Source organism: Oncorhynchus nerka, linkage group LG28 (genome assembly GCF_034236695.1).
Source record: "Oncorhynchus nerka isolate Pitt River linkage group LG28, Oner_Uvic_2.0, whole genome shotgun sequence".
NCBI lineage: Eukaryota > Metazoa > Chordata > Actinopteri > Salmoniformes > Salmonidae > Oncorhynchus > Oncorhynchus nerka.
The window spans coordinates 82,675,526-82,696,493 of NC_088423.1; positions in this window are offsets into that span (position 1 = coordinate 82,675,526).

Below are 20,968 nucleotides of genomic sequence, written 5' to 3' on the forward strand. Positions count from 1 at the left end.
GGGAGAGACGGCCCTGTGTCACCTACCCAACGGGGCCCATTATAGTGTCAGAACCACAACACATTAGAAACAGTGCATGTGTGTCTGTGTGTGCATGCGTGTATTATGCATGTGTGATGGGAGAGACGGCCCTGTGTCACCTACCCAACGGGGCCCATTATAGTGTCAGAGCCACAACACATTAGAAACAGTGCATGTGTGTCTGTGTGTGCATGCGTGTATTATGCATGTGTGTGATGGGAGAAACGGGCCAATGGTTCCTGTCATAGAGAGCCACAACACATTAGAAACAGTGCATGTGTGTCTGTGTGTGCATGCGTGTATTATGCATGTGTGTGATGAGAGAGACGGGCCAATGGTTCCTGTCATAGAGAGCCACAACACATTAGAAACAGTGCATGTGTGTCTGTGTGTGCGTGCGTGTATTATGCATGTGTGTGATGGGAGAAACGGGCCAATGGTTCCTGTCATAGAGAGCCACAACACATTAGAAACAGTGCATGTGTGTCTGTGTGTGCATGCGTGTATTATGCATGTGTGTGATGGGAGAGACGGCTCTGTGCCACCTACCCAACGGGGCCCATTATAGTGTCAGAGCCACAACACATTAGAAACAGTGCATGTGTGTCTGTGTGTGCATGCGTGTATTATGCATGTGTGTGATGGGAGAGACGGGCCAATGGTTCCTGTCATAGAGAGCCACAACGCATTAGAAACCGTTGGGATTCATTTCACATGCTGCTGTACTCTGAGGAATCTCAATATTTATCCAGTTTGTCTGACCGAGGCACCTGCTGGGGGACACGTTAGTCATTTGTAAGCATTAACACGGCATCTCCCTCACTCTTCCCTCCCTCCATCCTTCCCTCCCTCCCTTTCTCCCTCGTTCCCTCCCTCTGTGAGTGCACTGTCACTCATGTTGTAGCCTTTTAAATGTCATCCTCCAACTACGGAGCAGTCGCACACTTGACAGTTTTATTGGGGATGTGCTGACGGCAGAGAGAGAGAGAGAGTTAATGCTTACAAATGATGAGAGAGAGAGAGAGAGAGAGAGAGGTATGAAAAGGGGGACATCAACTAGTCAAATCAAATTAGAAGAAACGGAGTGATGTGATTAATAGCAGTGCCATTGTGGGGTAATCATGCGGAGCCATAATCACCACAGTGGACTTCAAATTACCAGCGCCCACAGTAGGCTTTGATCTGCAACGCATCAAATAGAGCCAGATGTCAGGTTGTCAGGTTTCTTAAAGTACACCTTCGCCTTGATGCCTTTTCACTGCCACACACTGCTAAAAATACCCCCAGCCAGGAGACAAAAGATGACAAAATGGAGAGGTAGGTAGAGATAAACGTTGTGTTAGTGGCAGTGTGGCACCTGCTTCAGAGAGTCACAGGGCTAGTAGTCATCGACAAAAAACATGCCATGAAAGTGGACTTAGGAGGTCTGACAAGGTCTCAAATACTGTTGCCTTGAGGTCAGACAGCTAGAGAGAGAGAGAGAGAGAGAGAGAGAGAGATGGGTAAGGAGGAGAGAGTGAGAGAGATAGTAAGGAGGAGAGAGAGAGAGAGAGAGAGATGGAGGCAGATGGAAACAGAGACTAGCTTTAATGCTTCTTATAAAGTATCCGTTATATCTTTGTTCGTATTTAAAAACACAAACTATTTTAATCACAGGCTTATGTAGTGTGGATGACACACTTAAAACCACATATATGTAAAATAATTCCATATTTAAATATAGAGGATAGCCATTAAGGAGATGATGGTTTGAAATAGAATCTGAAATAAAATGAGGAACCCTTTAGTTGTCTAATTTAGCATGTCGACTGTATGAAGTTAAAAGATGGTCCACACTTAATATGAGGATGTGGACATTTTTCTCTGAAAATTGATTAATATAATTTGGTTAGAGAAATCGTTTTAAATAGCAATAAGGACACAGACTGTATCTGTTGAGCATAAAATAATTTCAAGTATAAATTAAATATCTTATTATTGCCTTTCATTTAAGGGGATTTTCCACACTCATTTTTCTTTTCCCCTCTTGGTATGTGGGGTAATGTCTTTGGAGGATATGAGGATGTGGAATTAGTTCTGTGTGGACGTGTGTTCAGTGGGGGCACTACATGAAGGTCTGCTGTTCTACTCACTGGTTCCTGTTCCACATACTGTGTGTACTGTCTGTATGTCTGTCCGTCTGTCTGTCACTGGATCCTGTTCCACATACTGTGTGTACTGTCTGTATGTCTGTCCGTCTGTCTGTCACTGGATCCTGTTCCACATACTGTGTGTACTGTCTGTATGTCCGTCCGTCTGTCTGTCACTGGATCCTGTTCCACATACTGTGTGTACTGTCTGTATGTCCGTCCGTCTGTCTGTCACTGGATCCTGTTCCACATACTGTGTGTACTGTCTGTATGTCTGTCCGTCTGTCTGTCACTGGATTCTGTTCCACATACTGTGTGTACTGTCTGTATGTCCGTCCGTCTGTCTGTCACTGGATCCTGTTCCACATACTGTGTGTACTGTCTGTATGTCCGTCCGTCTGTCTGTCACTGGATCCTGTTCATACTGTGTGTACTGTCTGTATGTCTGTCCGTCTGTCACTGGATCCTGTTCCATACTGTGTGTACTGTCATACTCCGTCTGTCTGCCACTACTGTCTGTATGTCTGTCCGTCTGTCTGTCACTGGATTCTGTTCCACATACTGTGTGTACTGTCTGTATGTCCGTCCGTCTGTCTGTCACTGGATCCTGTTCCACATACTGTGTGTACTGTCTGTATGTCCGTCCGTCTGTCTGTCACTGGATCCTGTTCCACATACTGTGTGTACTGTCTGTATGTCTGTCCGTCTGTCTGTCACTGGATTCTGTTCCACATACTGTGTGTACTGTCTGTATGTCCGTCCGTCTGTCTGTCACTGGATCCTGTTCCACATACTGTGTGTACTGTCTGTATGTCTGTCCGTCTGTCTGTCACTGGATCCTGTTCCACATACTGTGTGTACTGTCTGTATGTCCGTCCGTCTGTCTGTCTAGAGACCAACACAAAGGCTTTCCATGATGTGGGTTTTACTCATTGCATTTGATGAATCCAATTCATATGTTCCTAGTGCCATAAATCAAATCACATTCCTTCACTTCAAACCCCAACATTCCCTGGCTCCCATCAATAAGTTACAGAGTTGCTGAGATCAGTCCACTTCAACACCTGTCAGACAATGTCACCAGATCAAAATGGAGGAAGTGCGTGGCTTTGAGAGGGAATGGCTAAGTTGCTGGCATGCAAACAGTGTTGTGTCCAGTGACTTGAGGAAGCAGTGCAGGAACAGGAGCAGAGCAGGGTACAGTGACTCAGAGAGGCCTCAGTGTGACGTCAGTGTGGTGGTATGGCACAGAGTGGATAGAGGTCCTGGCCGTTTGGCCTGACAGCTGCGTCTGCCCCCAGTAATACACGGTCCATCGGCCGGGCCAAGGCCCCTCTCCCGCTGTCAGCACACCGATCGGCTTTCATGGATCATCTCTTATCTGCTGAATCTGTCATTGCAGAGGAGAGGGATCCTTTTGGTGCTTAAACCACAATGCCACGGTTCACATGCTCTAAAGCAGGCCTTGAGGGTGTATGGGTATGTCTCTTTCTCTGTCGCTCAATCGCTTTCTCTGTCTCTCTCTATTTCTCCCTCTCTCTCTCTCTCTCCCCCTCCCTCCCTCCACAGTAGGTGACTGAGTGTTAAGGTGACTGTGTGTGTGTGTGTGTGTGTGTGTGTGGGGGTTTGTTTGTTTAGACAGATGCACAGGCCCATCTCTGAACTTCTGTCAGTGATCAAAGGAGCCGATGATGTAGAACAGATTCATGGGCCATGTCTTATCAGCCCCTGGTCCAGCCCTCATCCATCATGCTGAGCCCTCGTCCGTCTCCCTCCCGATGACGGCACCCTAAACACAGGGTATTAATCACCACTGCTCCCCTGTCCCGCTCCTTCCCTGGCCAGGTGGCCCGCTGGCCGCATGCCCTCCAGGCCTTCATTTACCAAGGGAGGAGGCTCCAGTGGCTCAGTCTCCCAGAACCAAGCCCCCAGGGCAGGCCGCTCTGCGTCGGTGGACCCCTTCTACCACCACCTCACCAAAGGCCACTGGTGCTCTTTCAACAGGTCTGGAAGTGGGGTTCCTGGAATTCGGGAAGTTAAATGGAGAAATGCCTCACTGTCAAAGCCACATATACACAGGAATGCACACACACACACACACACACACACACACACACACACACACACACACACACACACACACACACACACACACACACACACACACACACACACACACACACACACACACACACACACACACACACACACACACACACACACACACGTGCACGTAGACGTACCCAAACACATGTATGTATACAGTATGTACCTGTGAACTCTTGGTGTTTATATTGTGTGCGTTCCCCTTCTGCTGTTAACTTTGGTCATTGGCATCCGTCATTATGGATTTCAAATGGAAAGGTAGTCCGAGCCTCAGTAGACTGAAGATGAAAGGGTTAAGTGTTTCCTTTGTGTCAGCAGGTTAAGCAAAACGTTTCACACAAGCTTTTGTAGCCAGAGAGAGATAGCTAGTCCCTTTGTGTCAGCAGGTTAAGCAAAACGTTTCACACAAGCTTTTATAGCCAGAGAGAGATAGCTAGTACCTTTGTGCCAGCAGGTTAAGCAAAACGTTTCACACAAGCTTTTATAGCCAGAGAGAGATAGCTAGTACCTTTGTGTCAGCAGGTTAAGCAAAACGTTTCACACAAGCTTTTATAGCCAGAGAGAGATAGCTAGTACCTTGTGTCTCAAAATTCTCAACTTAAAACAAATGCCAAAAGTGACAGAAAAGGGAATGGGTCTACATGCAAAGTGCAGCGTTTCTAAGAAAAGGGCTTGATAATCATGCCAAACCGCACTTTTCCTTTCAAAGTTTAAAGTGGAAAAAATATACACTTTATTCAGGATAGGTCAGAAGGAAATAAGTCAATTCAGTTCAGGGCATGAAATAGCATTTTTATTATTGTGTATTTATAAATTAGGGGTTCATTTTTTAACACAAACAATCAAATATACACTGGCTTTAATTTTTCAAGAGATTACACACCCATTGAGACAGGGGTTTCATTCACAAGGGTGCCCTGATCACAGTAACACAACAATCAAATACAATACACTGGCTTTAATGTGGTTTTAACCAATCAGCATTCAGGATTACACCCACCCATTGAGACAGGGGTTTCATTCACAAGGGTGCCCTGATCACAGTAACACAACAATCAAATACAATACACTGGCTTTAATGTGGTTTTAACCAATCAGCATTCAGGATTACACCCACCCATTGAGACAGGGTTTCATTCACAAGGGTGCCCTGATCACAGTAACACAACAATCCAAATACAATACACTGGCTTTAATGTGGTTTTAACCAATCAGCATTCAAGATTACACCCACCCATTGAGACAGGGGTTTCATTCACAAAGGGTGCCCTGATCACAGTAACACAACAATCAAATACAATACACTGGCTTTAATGTGGTTTTATCCAATCAGCATTCAGGATTACACCCACCCATTGAGACAGGGGTTTCATTCACAAGGGGTGCCTGATCACAGTAACACAACAATCAAATACACTGGCCAATCAGCATTCAAGATTAGACCCATTGAGACAGGGGTTTCATTTCACAAGGGTGCCCTGATCACAGTAACACAACAATCAAATACAATACACTGGTTTTAATGTGGTTTTAACCAATCAGCATTCAGGATTACACCCACCCATTGTATAAAACAAATTATAAAAAAATACAGCACAACATGCAAGAAAGAAAAACAGCTACATTCCTCAGCTACTTGGTCCTTAATCAATACTTTAAAAAAAGGCTGAGTGGCACCAGAACATCTAGTGGTAAAGAATTTGGTCAATTGTTCCAGCAGCAGGGCACATTAAAACTAAAAGGGGATTTACCTAATTTGGTGGAGACCTGAGGACCTCAAGAGTTAACCAACCCTCTGAACTGGTTTTGGTATCGCATGTTTTTTTACTTTAACAACAAAGATAAGTCAGAAGCTTTTGGGTAGTAGAGCTTTTTAAAGGAAAAGAGAATAGTGAAGTGATCTATGGGACTTTAATGAGGACCAGACAACCTTTGATACAGGATGCAGTGATGAGTATTAAAACTGTCACTGTGATAAAGCGATGGGCGTATGGTAGACTGCACCCAAAGGTTGGTTTAAGAGTAGTGACTGCTGCATTCTGGTAAATGGTGCTGTATGGAAGACTGCACCCAAAGGTTGGTTTAAGAGTAGTGACTTGCTGCATTCTGGTAAATAGTGCTGTATGGTAGACTGCACCCAAAGGTTGGTTTAAGAGTAGTGACTGCCATTCTGGTAAATGGCTGCTGTATGGTAGACGTAATCAAAGGTTGGTTTAAGAGTAGTGAATGCCTGCATTCTAGTAAATGGTGCTGTATGGTAGACTGCACGCAAAGGTTGGTTTAAGAGTAGTGACTGCTGCATTCTAGTAAATGGTGTCACAATAGTCAAGAACTGGCAGGAAATTATAAATACAGTACAACAGTTCTGTAAATGTAAAAAATCTGTCAAGAGGAAATGACCTGTAAAAAATATATTTATTGCTTACCATCTTGTTTTCACCATGTTTTTGTCCCCAATAGACATAATGTGGGTTATAATGTGGGTCAGTGCCAATGAGCTGGGCAGGGGAGCCGTTGGAATAAAAAAGATTGGGGTTAGGGCTAGTGCTAGTTTTAGCATCGTTAGCATTTCCGCTACAAGACCATGGTGCTTGCCTACGGAGCTGTGAGGGGAACGGCACCTCAGTACCTCCAGGCTCTGATCAGGCCCTACACCCAAACAAGGGCACTGCGTTCATCCACCTCTGGCCTGCTCGCCTCCCTACCACTGAGGAAGTACAGTTCCCGCTCAGCCCAGTCAAAACTGTTCGCTGCTCTGGCCCCCCAATGGTGGAACAAACTTCCTCACGACGCCAGGACAGCGGAGTCAATCACCACCTTCCGGAGACACCTGAAACCCCACCTCTTTAAGGAATACCTAGGATAGGATAAAGTAATCCTTCTCACCCCCTTAAAAGATTTAGATGCACTATTGTAAAGTGGCTGCTCCACTGGATGTCATAAGGTGAATGCACCAATTTGTAAGTCGCTCTGGATAAGAGCGTCTGCTAATGACTTAAATGTAAATGTAAATATGATTGACCATTGACCATGCTGAGCACAGAGGGGAGGTTATTGGGGTCTGAGTAGAGAAGTTTGTTCTCACACCACAGACACTTTAATGCTGACCCAGTGTCAATGGGCCATATAGATCACCAGAGACATGGCAGAAGCACATCCTATTACAACACAAGATAAACACACAAACTCATTCCAATCCCAATTGCATTGGGAAAGACAGTCACATGTACTTGCTCAAATACTGAGGCCTTTGAAATGATTGAGGAGCATAAGCCATCTTCTAACCCCTTCTGCCATGTATACTGGCCTCAGTAGTCACAGATATGATGTTGGTTAAATCATGAAAAAACTAACATTCACAGTCATACTAAGTTCAAACCAAAGGTGATGAGACTCATAACATTGCAGTAGGGCCATCACCCTGAAAGACTAGACATTAGAGAGAATGCTTGACCAATCAGAATAGTCCTAGTGCTGTAAGCAGAACACAATACAAGCAGAACCTCATTCCATATCTCTCCTCTATTCTATTCTAAATGGGATGGAAAGTAGAGTTGCATAACCTTGCTGATGTCCTTCCCCTCTGAACTGTTAATAAGCCCATTTGTTAACTGCCAGTGGCAGGAATGAGCGTAAGCCCATATGGTCCCCGATCCCTCATAGGTGAAAGTCAGTTATCCCTCTTCCTGCCTCTCTCTCAGTGGTCGGTGAAAGGTGTAGGGATATCACTCTGAGTGCTGTGACAGCTCTACTTTAGCATATTCATGCCAAGTACAGACTCATTTCACAGGTGTATTAAATACTCCTAACCCCCCTCTCCTAGGCCCATAAGCTCACTGCCGCGTGGGGATGGTGAGTCGCCATGCATGAAAATCAATGGGGGAAATATGTAGAAATATAAGCATGCATCAGAGGCCGGGTCAAGAACCTAATTTCACAGTGACACCAGGGAGTAATTTGGCCCAGGGAAATGTTTGTCAATTCTCCATACATTACGCCTGTCATGATGAAATAAGTGACATACTTACATGGTGCGGGGCAGCAGTCCAGAGGCAGTGAGACGCTGGGGGAGGCAGAGATAAGAGGAAGTGGTAATTAGTACATTAATCTTTTTTACGATATCATTTTTCAGACATATATGATCACAATGTAAATTAGAAATAAGGAGGAAGGAGGGGGACATGGCTGTATGGGAAATGGAATTCATTTGGAGCTGGCGGGTGGGGTGGGTCAATCGCCTCAATCACACTACAATAGAGTGGTGTTGGTTGTGTTGGGAGGCCAGGTGTAATTTACGGCTGTGTTTGGCTTCCTCTCCTGCCATGCACCTGGCAGAACCCAGTACTCCTCCTGCTGCTCTGGCCAGCTGCTGAGCCTCCTCTCACTCAGATAGCACACGCTCTGCCTGCCTGCCGGCCACACTGACTGCCTGGCTTCAAATCCCATTCATTTACCGCTCAAAAGGGAGGGAATAAGGAGGGAGAAAAAGTAAGAGAAAATAAAAAACACACCTCTCTCTCCTCCTTACCCATCTATCTCTCTCTCCTCCTTAACCCATCTCTCTCTTTCTCCTCCTTACCCATCTCTCTCTCTCTCTCCTCCTTATCCATCTCTCTCTCTCCTCCTTACCCATCTCTCTCTCTCTCCTCCTTACCCATCTCTCTCTCTCTCCTCCTTAACCATCTCTCTTTATTCTCCCTCTGTACCCCCCTCCTCTCTCTCCTCCTTACCCATCTCTCTCTCTCTCTCTCTCTCTCTCTCTCTCCCTCTCTCTCCTCCTTACCCATCTCTCTCTCTCTCCTCCTTACCCATCTCTCTCTCTCTCTCCTCCTTATCCATCTCTCTCTCTCCTCCTTACCCATCTCTCTCTCTCTCCTCCTTACCCATCTCTCTCTCTCTCTCCTCCTTAACCATCTCTCTCTATTCTCCTCTGTACCCCCCTCTCTCTCCTCCTTACCCATCTCTCTCTCTCTCCTCCTCTCACCCATCTCTCTCTCTCTCTCCTCCTTATCCATCTCTCTCTCTCCTCCTTACCCATCTCTCTCTCTCTCTCCCTTACCCATCTCTCTCTCTCTCTCTCCTCCTTAACCATCTCTCTCTATTCTCCTCTGTACCCTCTCTCTCTCTCCTCCTTACCCATCCTCTCTCTCTCTCCTCTCTCTCTCTCTCTCTCTCTCTCTCTCTCTCTCTCTCCCTCTCTCTCCTCCTTACCCATCTCTCTCTCTCTCTCTCTCTCTAATTACCCATCTATCTCTCTCTCTCTCCCTCCTTAACCATCTCTATTCTCCTGTACCCCCCTCTCCTCCTTTACTATCTCTCACTCTCCTTCTTACTATCTCACTCTCTCCTCCTTACTACCTCTCTCTCCTCCTTACTATCTCTCTCCTCCTTACTATCTCTCTCTCCTCCTTACTATCTCTCTCTCTCCTCCCTTACTATCTCACTCTCTCCTCCTTACTCTCTCTCCTCCTTACTATCTCTCTCTCTCCTCCTTACTATCTCTCTCTCTCCTCCTTACTATCTCTCTCTCTCCTCCTTACTATCTCTCTCTCTCCTCCTTACTATCTCTCTCTCTCTCCTCCTTACTATCTCACTCTCTTTCCCCTCCTTACTATCTCTCTCTCCTCCTCCTATCTATCTCTCTCTCCTCCTTACTATCTCTCTCTCTCCTCCTTACTATCTCTCTCTCTCCTTTACTATCTCTCTCTCCTTACTATCTCTCTCTCTCTCCTTACTATCTCTCTCTCCTCCTCCTCTCTCTATTCTCCTCACTCTCCTCCTTGCCATCTCTCTCTACCATCTCCTCCTTACCCATCTCTCTCTATTCTCCTCTGTACCCCCTCTCTCTCTCCTCCTTACCCATCTCTCTATTCTCCCTCTGTACCCCCCCTCTCTCTCCTCCTTACCCATCTCTCTCTCTCTCTCTCTGTACTCCCTCTCTCTCCTCCTTAACCATCTCTCTCTATTCTCCCCTCTGTACCCCCCTCTCTCTCCTCCTTAACCATCTCTCTCTCTCTCTCCTCTGTACTATCTCTCCTCTCTCCTTACTATCTTTCCTCTACCCATCTCTCTCTCTCCTCCTTACTATCTCTCTCTCTCTCTCCCTTCTATCTCACTCCTCCTCCTTAACCATCTCTCTCTATTCTCCTCTGTACCCCCCCTCTCTCTCCTCCTTAACCATCTCTCTCTATTCTCCTCTGTACCCCCTCTCTCTCCTCCTTACCCATCTCTCTCTATTCTCCCCTGTACCCCCTCTCTCTCCTCCTTAACCATCTCTCTATTCTCCTCTGTACCCCCTCTCTCCTCCTTACCCATCTCTCTCTCTCTCTCTCTCTCTCTCTCTCTCTCCCACTCTCCTCCTCCTTAACCATCTCTCTATTCTCCTCTGCACTCTCTCCTTACCCATCATCTCTCTCTCTCTCTCTCTCTCTCTCTCTCTCTCTCCTCCTTACCCATCTATCTCTCTCTCTCCTCCTTAACCATCTCTCTCTATTCTCCTCTGTACCCCCTCTCTCTCCTTACCCATCCTTACCTCTCTCTCTCTCTCTCTCTCTCTCTCTCTCTCATCTATCTCTCTCTCTCTCCTTACCATCATCTATTCTCTCTGTACCTCTCTCTCTCCTCCTTAACCATCTCTCTCTATTCTCCTCTGTACCCTCTCTCTCTCCTTACCCATCTCTCTATTCTCCTCTCTCTGTACCCCCTCTCTCCTCCCTTACCCATCTCTCTATTCTCCTCTGTACCCCCTCTCTCTCCTCCTTACCCATCTCTCTCTATTCTCCTCTGTACCCCCCCTCTCTCTCCTCCTTAACCATCTCTATTCTCTCTCTGTACCCCCCCTCTCTCTCCTCCTTACCCATCTCTCTCTCTCCTCCTTGCCCATCTATCTCTCTCTCTCCTCCTTAACCATCTCTCTCTATTCTCCTCTGCCCCCCCTCTCTCTCTCTCCTCCTTACTATCTCTCTCTCACTCTCCTCCTTACCCATCTCTCTCTCTCTCTCTCTCTCTCTCTCTCTCTCTCTCTCTCTCCTCCTTACCATCTCTCTCGCTCCGCCTCCTTACCCATCTCTCTCCTCCTTACCCATCTCCTTGCTCATCTCTCTCTCTCTCTCTCCTCATGACCCATCTCTCTCGCTCTCTCCCCTCCTTACCCATCTTTCTCTCCTCCTTAACCATCTCACTCTCTCTCTCTAATCTCTCTCTCTCTCATTTCTCTCGTGTCTCTCTCTTTCTTTCTCTCTCTCCCTCTCTTTCTCTCTCTCTTCTCTTCCTCTCTTCTCTCTCTCTCTTCTCTCTCTTCTCTTCTCTTCTCTTCTCTTCTCTCTCTCTCTCTTCTCTCTCTCTTATCTCTTCTCTTCCTGTGATTCAGCCTCAGACTTAAAGGCATTCTATGGATTTTTCATTTGGCTTCCTCTCGCTTCGGCAGAGCCCCCCTGTTTTTAGCAGCGCCATTACCTCATGTGATTATAGACAAAAAGTTAATTATGTAATTATAAAGCCAATAACAGCCTGCGCTGGTTTACTCTGCTTTAGTCGGTTTAAACATTATCTCCTGTGTGCACATCATAACAGGCGGAATGTGAGGAGGAGATTAACGCCTTGGAAAGCAGATGCAGAATTTAATTCTCCCAGTCCACGGCTGCCTGGGAAACCATTAAGTAATCACAACATTCTCCCTCGATTAAATTCACGGCTGCCACTTTGCACACAAAGGGAAGGGGAAGAGGGAAGAAGAGGTGCCTGCACCTAGGAAGAGAAAGAAGCTCTCCGCTCTCTCTCATTTTTATTGACTGGAACGGTGGAACAGCAGTCTCTGCCTGTCCCTGTCCCTGCAGGCACTGATGAATAAACCGGTTAAATAGGGGTACTTCAATCTGTCAGAAATTGAAAAGTTGGAGTGGGCATAAATAAAATCTGAGTAAAAATAAAAAGAGGAAGGGGATGTGTAGAGATGTGTTGGGTGTGATAAAGCTCAATGGAAGTGGATGGAATAAATGGGGAAGCAGAAAAAGATGCTCTTGATATTTTCACATTATTTTCACTCATTTCACTCAACCTCTGATGATTGTTGTGGCCAGCAGCTACAGATAAGGCAGGCAGACTAGATTGAGAGGAAAAGGGCTAGATTGGACTTGGTTTAAATGGATTAAAACACACACACACACACACACACACACACACACACACACACACACACACACACACACTACCAAGGATACACCACAAGCAACTATACAGTAAGCATAACTAATTACTTATGGATGGGGCATGTGTGGAATTAATATGCTGAAATTGTATTTATTTAATGTTCCGGTGTGAGGTTGGTTGAAATAGCCCCTCAGGGATAGAGGTCAAAGTGTCATTCTCCTAGTATACACAAGTACTTAGGATCAGAGAGGTCCTACTCTGATTAATAGGCTAATTCATTAGTTGAGTTAAGTGGTTTAGTGAGGCAGCTGAGGCTGGGCCCTGCAACCTGAGGTGCCTCTACATACCACACAGCTTCAGACCAAGAGGATCAACACTTAGCCTAATGCAAGATAAAGACACTAAAAATGAACTGAGAACAAACATGGATATACAAACAGTCAAAGGCCGTACTGTACAGCACTCTGAAGCAGCAACTCTACACACATAGCCTTTGCATACTTATGCAGCACAAAATATAAATGCAACATGTAAAGTGTTGGTCTCATGTTTCATGCACTGAAATAAAATATCCTAGAAATGTTCCATATGCACAAAAGCATATTTCTCTCAAATCTTGTGCAAATATTTGTTTATATTCCTGTTAGTGAGCATTTCTCCTTTGCCAAGATAATCCCATCCACCTGAAAGGTGTGGTATATCAAGAAGCTAAAACAGCAGGATCATTACACAGGTGCAATTGTGTTGGTGACGTTAAAAGGCCACTCTAAAAATGTGTAGTTTTGCCTAAAATACCACAGATGTCTCAAGTTTGAGGGAGCTTGCAATTGGCATGCTGACTGACTATGCACCACTCCCTAGTATTCTTCTCGCCAATGTCCAGTCTCTTGACAGCAAGGGTAGCGTTCCAGAGGGACATCAGAGACTGTAACGTTCTTTGCTTCACTGAAACATGGCCCACTGGAGAGACGCTATCGGAGTCGGTGCAGCCAGCTGGTTTCTCCACGCATCGCGCCAACAGAAACAAACATCTTTCTGGTAAGAAGAGGGGCGGGGGCATATGCTTCATGGTTAACGAGACGTGGTGTGGCCACAACAACATACAGGAACTCAAGTCCTTCTGTTCACCTGATTTAGAATTCCTCACAATTAAATGTCGACCGCATTATCTACCAAGGGAATTCTCTTCGATTATAATCACAGCCGTATATATTCCCCCCCAAGCAGACACATCGATGGCTCTGAACGAACTTTATTTGACTCTTTGCAAACTGGAATCCATATATCCTGAGGCTGCATTCATTGTAGCTGGGGATTTTAACAAGGCTAATCTGAAAACAAGACTCCCTAAATTGTATCAGCATATCGATTAACCAGGGCTGGAAAACCTTGGATCATTTCTATTCTAACTTCCGCGAGGCATTTAAGGCCCTGCCGCTCTCCTTTCGGAAAAGCTGACCCGCGACTCCATTTTGTTGATCCCGCCTACAGACAGAAACTAAAACAAGAAGCTCCCAGCAATACAGTGCCACCGGGACACGCCCGCAACCAAAACATGCAGATTTTTGGTTAGTTAGTTAGCTGTTGTAAAGTAGGCTAGTCTAGCTTAGTTTTTTTGAATACTTATTGTTTTTTCCTTGGGTCCAGCTCAGCCCCTTTTCCTGCTCCCCCCATTACCGTGTGTTTACAAATAAAACCTTGAGTTTGACGGTAGATTTCAGTTGTCGTAGTTATTTTTTCACACTTTTACTTTGTCACTATTAGAATTTGCATGAGTTATGTTACGGGTCTCATTACCATCCCCCTAGACTGTCGGGCCAAAAGGGATTCGTAACAGAGACTAGTCAAGGACCATATCACCTCCACCCTAGACCCACTCCAATTTTTACCGCCCAAATAGGTCCACAGACGATGCAATCTCAACCACACTGCACACTGCCCTAACCCATCTGGACAAGAGGAATACCTATGTGAGAATGCTGTTCATCGACTACAGCCTCGGCATTTAACACCATAGTGCCCTCCAAGCTCGTCATCAAGCTCGAGACCCTGGGTCTCGACCCGCCCTGTGCAACTGGGTACTGACTTCCTGACAGGCCGCCCCCAGGTGGTGAGGGTAGGCAACAACATCTCCACCCCGCTGATCCTCAACACTGGGGCCCCACAAGGGTACGTTCTGAGCCTTCTCCTGTACTCCCTGTTCACCCACGACTGCGTGGCCACGCACGCCTCCAACTCAATCATCAAGTTTGCGGACGACACAACAGTGGTAGGGCTTGATTACCAACAACGATGAGACGGCCTACAGGGGGAGGAGGTGAGGGCCCTCGGAGTGTGGTGTCAGGAAAATAACCCTCACACTCAACGTCAACAAAACTATGATGATTGTGGACTTCAGGAAACAGCAGAGGGAACACCCCGCTATCCACATCGATGGAACAGTAGTGTAGAGGGTAGTAAGTTTTAAGTTCCTCGGCGTACACATCACAGACAAACTGAATTGGTCCACCCACACATACAGCATCGTGAAGAGGGCGCAGCAGCGCCCTTCAACCTCAGGAGGCTGAAGAAATTCGGCTTGTCACCAAAAGCACTCACAAACTTCTACAGATGCACAATCAGAGCATCCTGGCGGGCTGTATCACGCCTGGTACGGCAACTGCCCGCCTCAACCGTAAGGCTCTCCAGAGGGTAGTGAGGTCTGCACAACGCATCACCGGGGCAAACTACCTGCCCTCCAGGACACCTACACCACCCGATGTTACAGGAAGGCCATAAAGATCATCAAGGACATCAACCACCTGAGCCACTGCCTGTTCACCCGCTATCATCCAGAAGGCGAGGTCAGTACAGGTGCATCAAAGCTGGGACCGAGAGACTGAAAAACAGCTTCTATCTCAAGGCCATCAGACTGTTAAACAGCCACCACTAACATTGAGTGGCTGCTGCCAACACACTGACACTGACTCAACTCCAGCCACTTTAATAATGGGAATTGATGGGAAATGATGTAAATATATCACTAGCCACTTTAAACAATGCTACCTTATATAATGTTACTTACCCTACATTATTCATCTCATATGCATACGCATATACTGTACTCTTATATCATCGACTGCATCCTTATGTAATACATGTATCACTAGCCACTTTTAACTATGCCATTTTGTTTACATACTCATCTCATATGTATATACTGTACTCGATACCATCTACTGTATCTTGCCTATGCTGCTCTGTACCATCACTCATTCATATATCCTTATGTACATATTCTTTATCCCCTTACACTGTGTATAAGACAGTAGTTTAGGAATTGTTAGTTAGATTACTTGTTGGTTATTACTGCATTGTCGGAACTAGAGGCACAAGCATTTCGCTATACTCGCATTAACATCTGCTAACCATGTGTATGTGACAAATACAATTTGATTTGATTTGATTTGATTTGAAGGTGAGGTCAGTACAGTGCATCAAAGCTGGGACCGAGAGACTGAAAAACAGCTTCTATCTCAAGGCCATCAGACTGTTAAACAGCCACCACTAACATTGAGTGGTTGCTGCCAACACACTGACTCAACTCCAGCCACTTTAATAATGGGAATTGATGGGAAATGATGTAAAATATATCACTAGCCACTTTAAACAATGTTACCTAATATAATGTTTACATACCCTACATTATTCATCTCATATGTATACGTATATACTGTACTCTATATCATCTACTGCATCTTTATGTAATACATGTATCACTAGCCACTTTAACTATGCCACTTTGTTTACATACTCACCTCATATGTATATACTGTACTCAATACCATCTACTATATCTTGCCTATGCCGCTCTGTACCATCACTCATTCATATATCTTTATGTACATATTCTTTATCCCCTTACACTTGTGTCTATAAGGTAGTAGTTTTGGAATTGTTAGCTAGATTACTTGTTGATTATTACTGCATTGTCGGAAATAGAAGCACAAGCATTTCGGCCACACTCGCATTAACATCTGCTAACCATGTGTATGTGACAAATAACATTTGATTTGATTTGATTTTTTTTTTTTGTGTTGCAAGGACAGCTGGTACATTCCAGATAATAGTTGAATATGAAAAGAGTACAAAAGGTTGCACACAGCCAAACAGCATGGGCTTCCTTTTTGTCTCTTTTAAAACCATTGATGAGTTTCCTCAATCAGGGCCGAACGTTTGTTTCTACAAGCCTCCAACACAATATCATAGCAGAGTCTGGCGCGGAATAACAAGCACTATGAGGCGTCCTGTGCAGGCCTGTTCGGCTATTCAGAGCCGTCGTGTTACACCAGACATTGAATGAAGATACTGAGATGATGGCTCAATACACAGGCTGAAATCCCAGTCAATTTGTCATCAAAACACATTATTCAACTCATCAGAAAAATTCATGTGGCAAACTGAGGAATAACCATATATCCTTTCAAACTAGTATATTTAGCATGGTTGCAGAAAGTTCACCTATATTGTGTTCAATGTATGGTGCTTCTCAATTCAATCAGCATCCATACAAGAACAGAGGGGTAGACCTAATGAGAAACACAGTATCCATTTTACTACTAGCATAAACAAGATGTTTCCCACTGTGCTAGCTATCAGCCAGACATATTCCTGTTCTTTCCAGCAGGTCCAGAGGACCTCCAGACACCCTGAGCTACCCCAGCCCTCTCCTGCCCTCTACCCCAGCTACCCCACCTCTGCTGGGCTCCCACTGACACTTTCTCCATCGCTCCCTCGCTGTCACAGGGCCCTGCCCTGCGCTGCCAGGCCGCGATGACATTTCCTGACATTTCATGAACTAATTACACTACAAATAATTAAGCATGTTCACATCTGTAACAGACACAGGAAAATGACTTTCAGGGCTTGGTTATTGATGAGCTCCTGAGACTTTGTCTGATGAGATTCACCTGGAAGTCTCACGCCGCTCAGGGCACACATCAATAAACACAAACAGACAGTGTCACGTCTGGCCGTGATGAAGGAGAACAAGGTGCAGCGTGGTAAGCGTACATTCTTCTTTATTTAATAGAATGAACACTGAACAAACTAACAAAATAACAAAACGAACCGTGAAGCTATATGAATAGTGCAGACAGGCAACTAAACATAGAATAAGATCCCACAAACACCAAAAGGGAAATGGCTACCTAAATATGATCCCCAATCAGAGACAACGATAAACAGCTGCATCTGATTGGGAACCATATCAGGCCACCATAAACATATAAATACAGAGACCTACAAAACCCTAGACATACAAAAACCCTAGACAATACAAAACCCCTAGACAATACAAAAACAAGCGTATCCACCCTAGTCACACCCTGACCTAACCAAAATATAAAGAAAACAGAGATATCTCAGGTCAGGGCGTGACAGACAGTCATAAACAGAAGCACACTGCATGAGCAAAATATTGTAACAGTGAATGCATTCACAAATTCACTAACACAATAGACAAACATATATAGACAGCTACATGTGTACACACACACACACACACACCCTCAAACATTCACAAATGCACTTGCACATGCACACACACACAAACACACTCTCTCACACTGACACACAAAACAAAACAAAAGTGTGACATCAAGAATTCACTTTCTTGAAAAGCAAAAAAGGAATTTGTCCTCCATGCCAGTCCTCCTTTTGAAATGGGTCAAACCCCAGCCTACAGGCCCAGGGGAAAAGGATGGGAAAATTAATGACTACAATGGAGTCTTTGCATTTTTCTTAGACTGAAAAAAACAAAGAACAAGGCCTGTGACAAGCTCCATTATTTGGTTGCTCTGCGAGTGAGGAGACAGCTCCTGCTAGAGAGAGAGATGAAAGTAGTGGGCAGGAGAATGGGGACTGGGAGGGAGGAGAATGACTGGGGGCCCGGATGTCAAAAGGGCCACAGAGATGGCAGGTGATGGGGATGGGCCCCCCACCCCCGCCTCCGTTCGTCCATTGCCTCCACGTCGTCGCGTGGAGCCACAGAGCCTGTCAGCACAAAGACAAATTATCACAGGGTAAATTCACGGACAGACAGGGAGAATCTGTCACCCAGGGAACAGTCCTCTTAGGGACTTCACGGCCATTATGAGCAACTTAAGAAAGGAAATTCACAGCAAGACCATGCAGCATCCAGCACCCTACTGGAGAGAGGGAGGGAGGGAGGGAGGGAGGGAGGGAGGGATGGAGAGAGGGAGAGGGAGGGAGGGAGGGAGGGAGGGAGGGATGGAGAGAGAGGGAGGTGGAGGGAGGGAGGGATGGAGAGAGGGAGGGGGAGGGAGGGAGGGGGAGGGAGGGAGGGAGAGAGGGAGGGAGGGAGGGAGGGAGGGAGGGAGGAGGGGAGGAGAGGGAGGGATGGATGGAGAGAAGGGAGGGGAGGGATGGAGAGAGGAGGGGGAGGGAGGGATGGAGAGGGAGGGAGGTGGGAGGGAGGATGGAGAGAGTGGGAGGGATGGAGAGAAATAGAGGGGTGAAGGATAGTGGAACCATGGCTGGAAGTGTTAAACCCGTACACCGTTAAAATGCTTCATTATAAGTAAGTTAAATCAGTACTTACACTGACCAAATTTAGTAATCCAATCCAATCTTTTTTAAATAAATGCTCATATCCATATTGAGTGACTTTCTTCTTAATTATCTCACCTACAGGCGTTGACTGAACTTCCTGCCCAACAATATCCTTTACTAGAGGCTGTGCCCTTGCAATGTGATGCCATGGGATGCTCCAGATCAGCATTCTGACCCTGCGCCCATACTGTTAGTCCCAGGCCTTTGTTGTCACCCAGCCATGCAGAACCCTTCCTTGGCCCGGTCCCAACGAGTCCATAGAGAAATCCCACAAAAACAAATAATACCTCTCAAATGGGTATCATGTGTGCTCAGAGGAGTTAGATTCATAAATTAAGGCTTTGTATTAATTGGAAACTCCTGGGAAGGTGAACAATGTGTTGAATAGTGAACTTTGTGGATAAATGTGCTTTAAGCCTCTGGACACACAGGCAACAGTTTTGAAATGCCAAGCAAACACATGATGTCAGAATTGTAAGAAGTATGGAGAGGCTGTTCCTACATGAAGGCTGCTGCCCATGATAAATGATTGTATTATTGTATTATGTGGGATATGAAAGTACTTAGAGAGCTTGTACTTTCACGTCCAACTGGAAATGGGAGAGAGCTACAGGTACACAGTACAGGCACAGGCACAATGGAGCCTTTGACTCCCACCCTGTGAGTATATTTAGTCCCATATTCAACATGTATATCACAGATGTCATGAACAAAGTCAATGAAAGCGGTTAAAGAAAACAAACATAAGGGTAGAAGGCATTTTAAAGACACGGTCGTTTCACCTGAATAGAAGAGGGCTTTTAGTGGTGAGGGCCAAGCGGAACATTTGTTTCAGTTTATTTAAGTGTTTTTGCTGTAGCATGTCTAATGTTGGTCTAACATAATGCCTGAGTGTTAAGGAGTGCCACACTGAGGCTGATGCCACATGTGCTACTGTGGAAGTCGCACTGCAAAAAGTGTAATAAGAACTTGTATTTTAATGTTGATGTTATGAAAATACATTATTATTTGTTGTAAACTAAAATACTAAATGTTTACATAAGTCTCAATGTCTATGTTAATGTTTTTTTTAAAAATGTATTTAACTTGTAAAGTATTTTGCTCTGTAATGTATTCATTATGTGTCAGACCCCAGACAGTGCCTTAGGAAAGATATTCAGACCCCTTAACCGTTTCACATTTGTTACTTTACAGCATTATTTTAAAATGGATTAAATAAGCATAAATCCTCAACAATCTACACACAATACCCCATAATGACAAAGCGAAAACAGTTTTTAGAAATGTTTGCTAATTTTATTAAGATTGAAAAACAGAATACATAAGACTCTTTGCTATACGACTCGAGGTGAGCTCAGGTACATCCTGGCTGTTCATCATCCTTAAGGTGTTTCTATACAACTTGGAGTCCACCTGTAGTAGAATTCAATTGCTTGGACATGATTTGTAGGCACACCTGTCTATATAAGGTCCCATAGTTGACAGTGTATGTCAGAGATAAAAAACCAAGCCATGAGGTCAAAGGTCTTGTCTGTAGAGACAAGATTGTGTCAAGGCACAGATCTGGGGAGGGGTACCAAAAAATGTCTGCAGCATTCTTAAATGGAAGAAGTTTGGAACCACGAAGGCCCTTCCTAGAGCTGGCCGCCCAGCCAAACTGAGCAATCGGGGGAGACGGGCCTTGGTCAGAGAGGTGACCAAGAACTTAATAGTCACTCTGACAGAGCTCGAAGAGTTCCTCTGTGGAGATGAGAGAACCTTCCAGAAGGATAACCATCTCTGCAGCACTCCACTAATCAGGCCTTTATGGTATAGAGGCCAGATGGAAGCCACTCCTCAGAAAAAGGCACATGACAGCCCGCTTGGAGTTTGCCAAAAGGTACCTAAATGACTCTCAGACCATGAGAAATAAGATTCTCTAGTCTGATGAAACCAATTTTGAACTCTTTGTC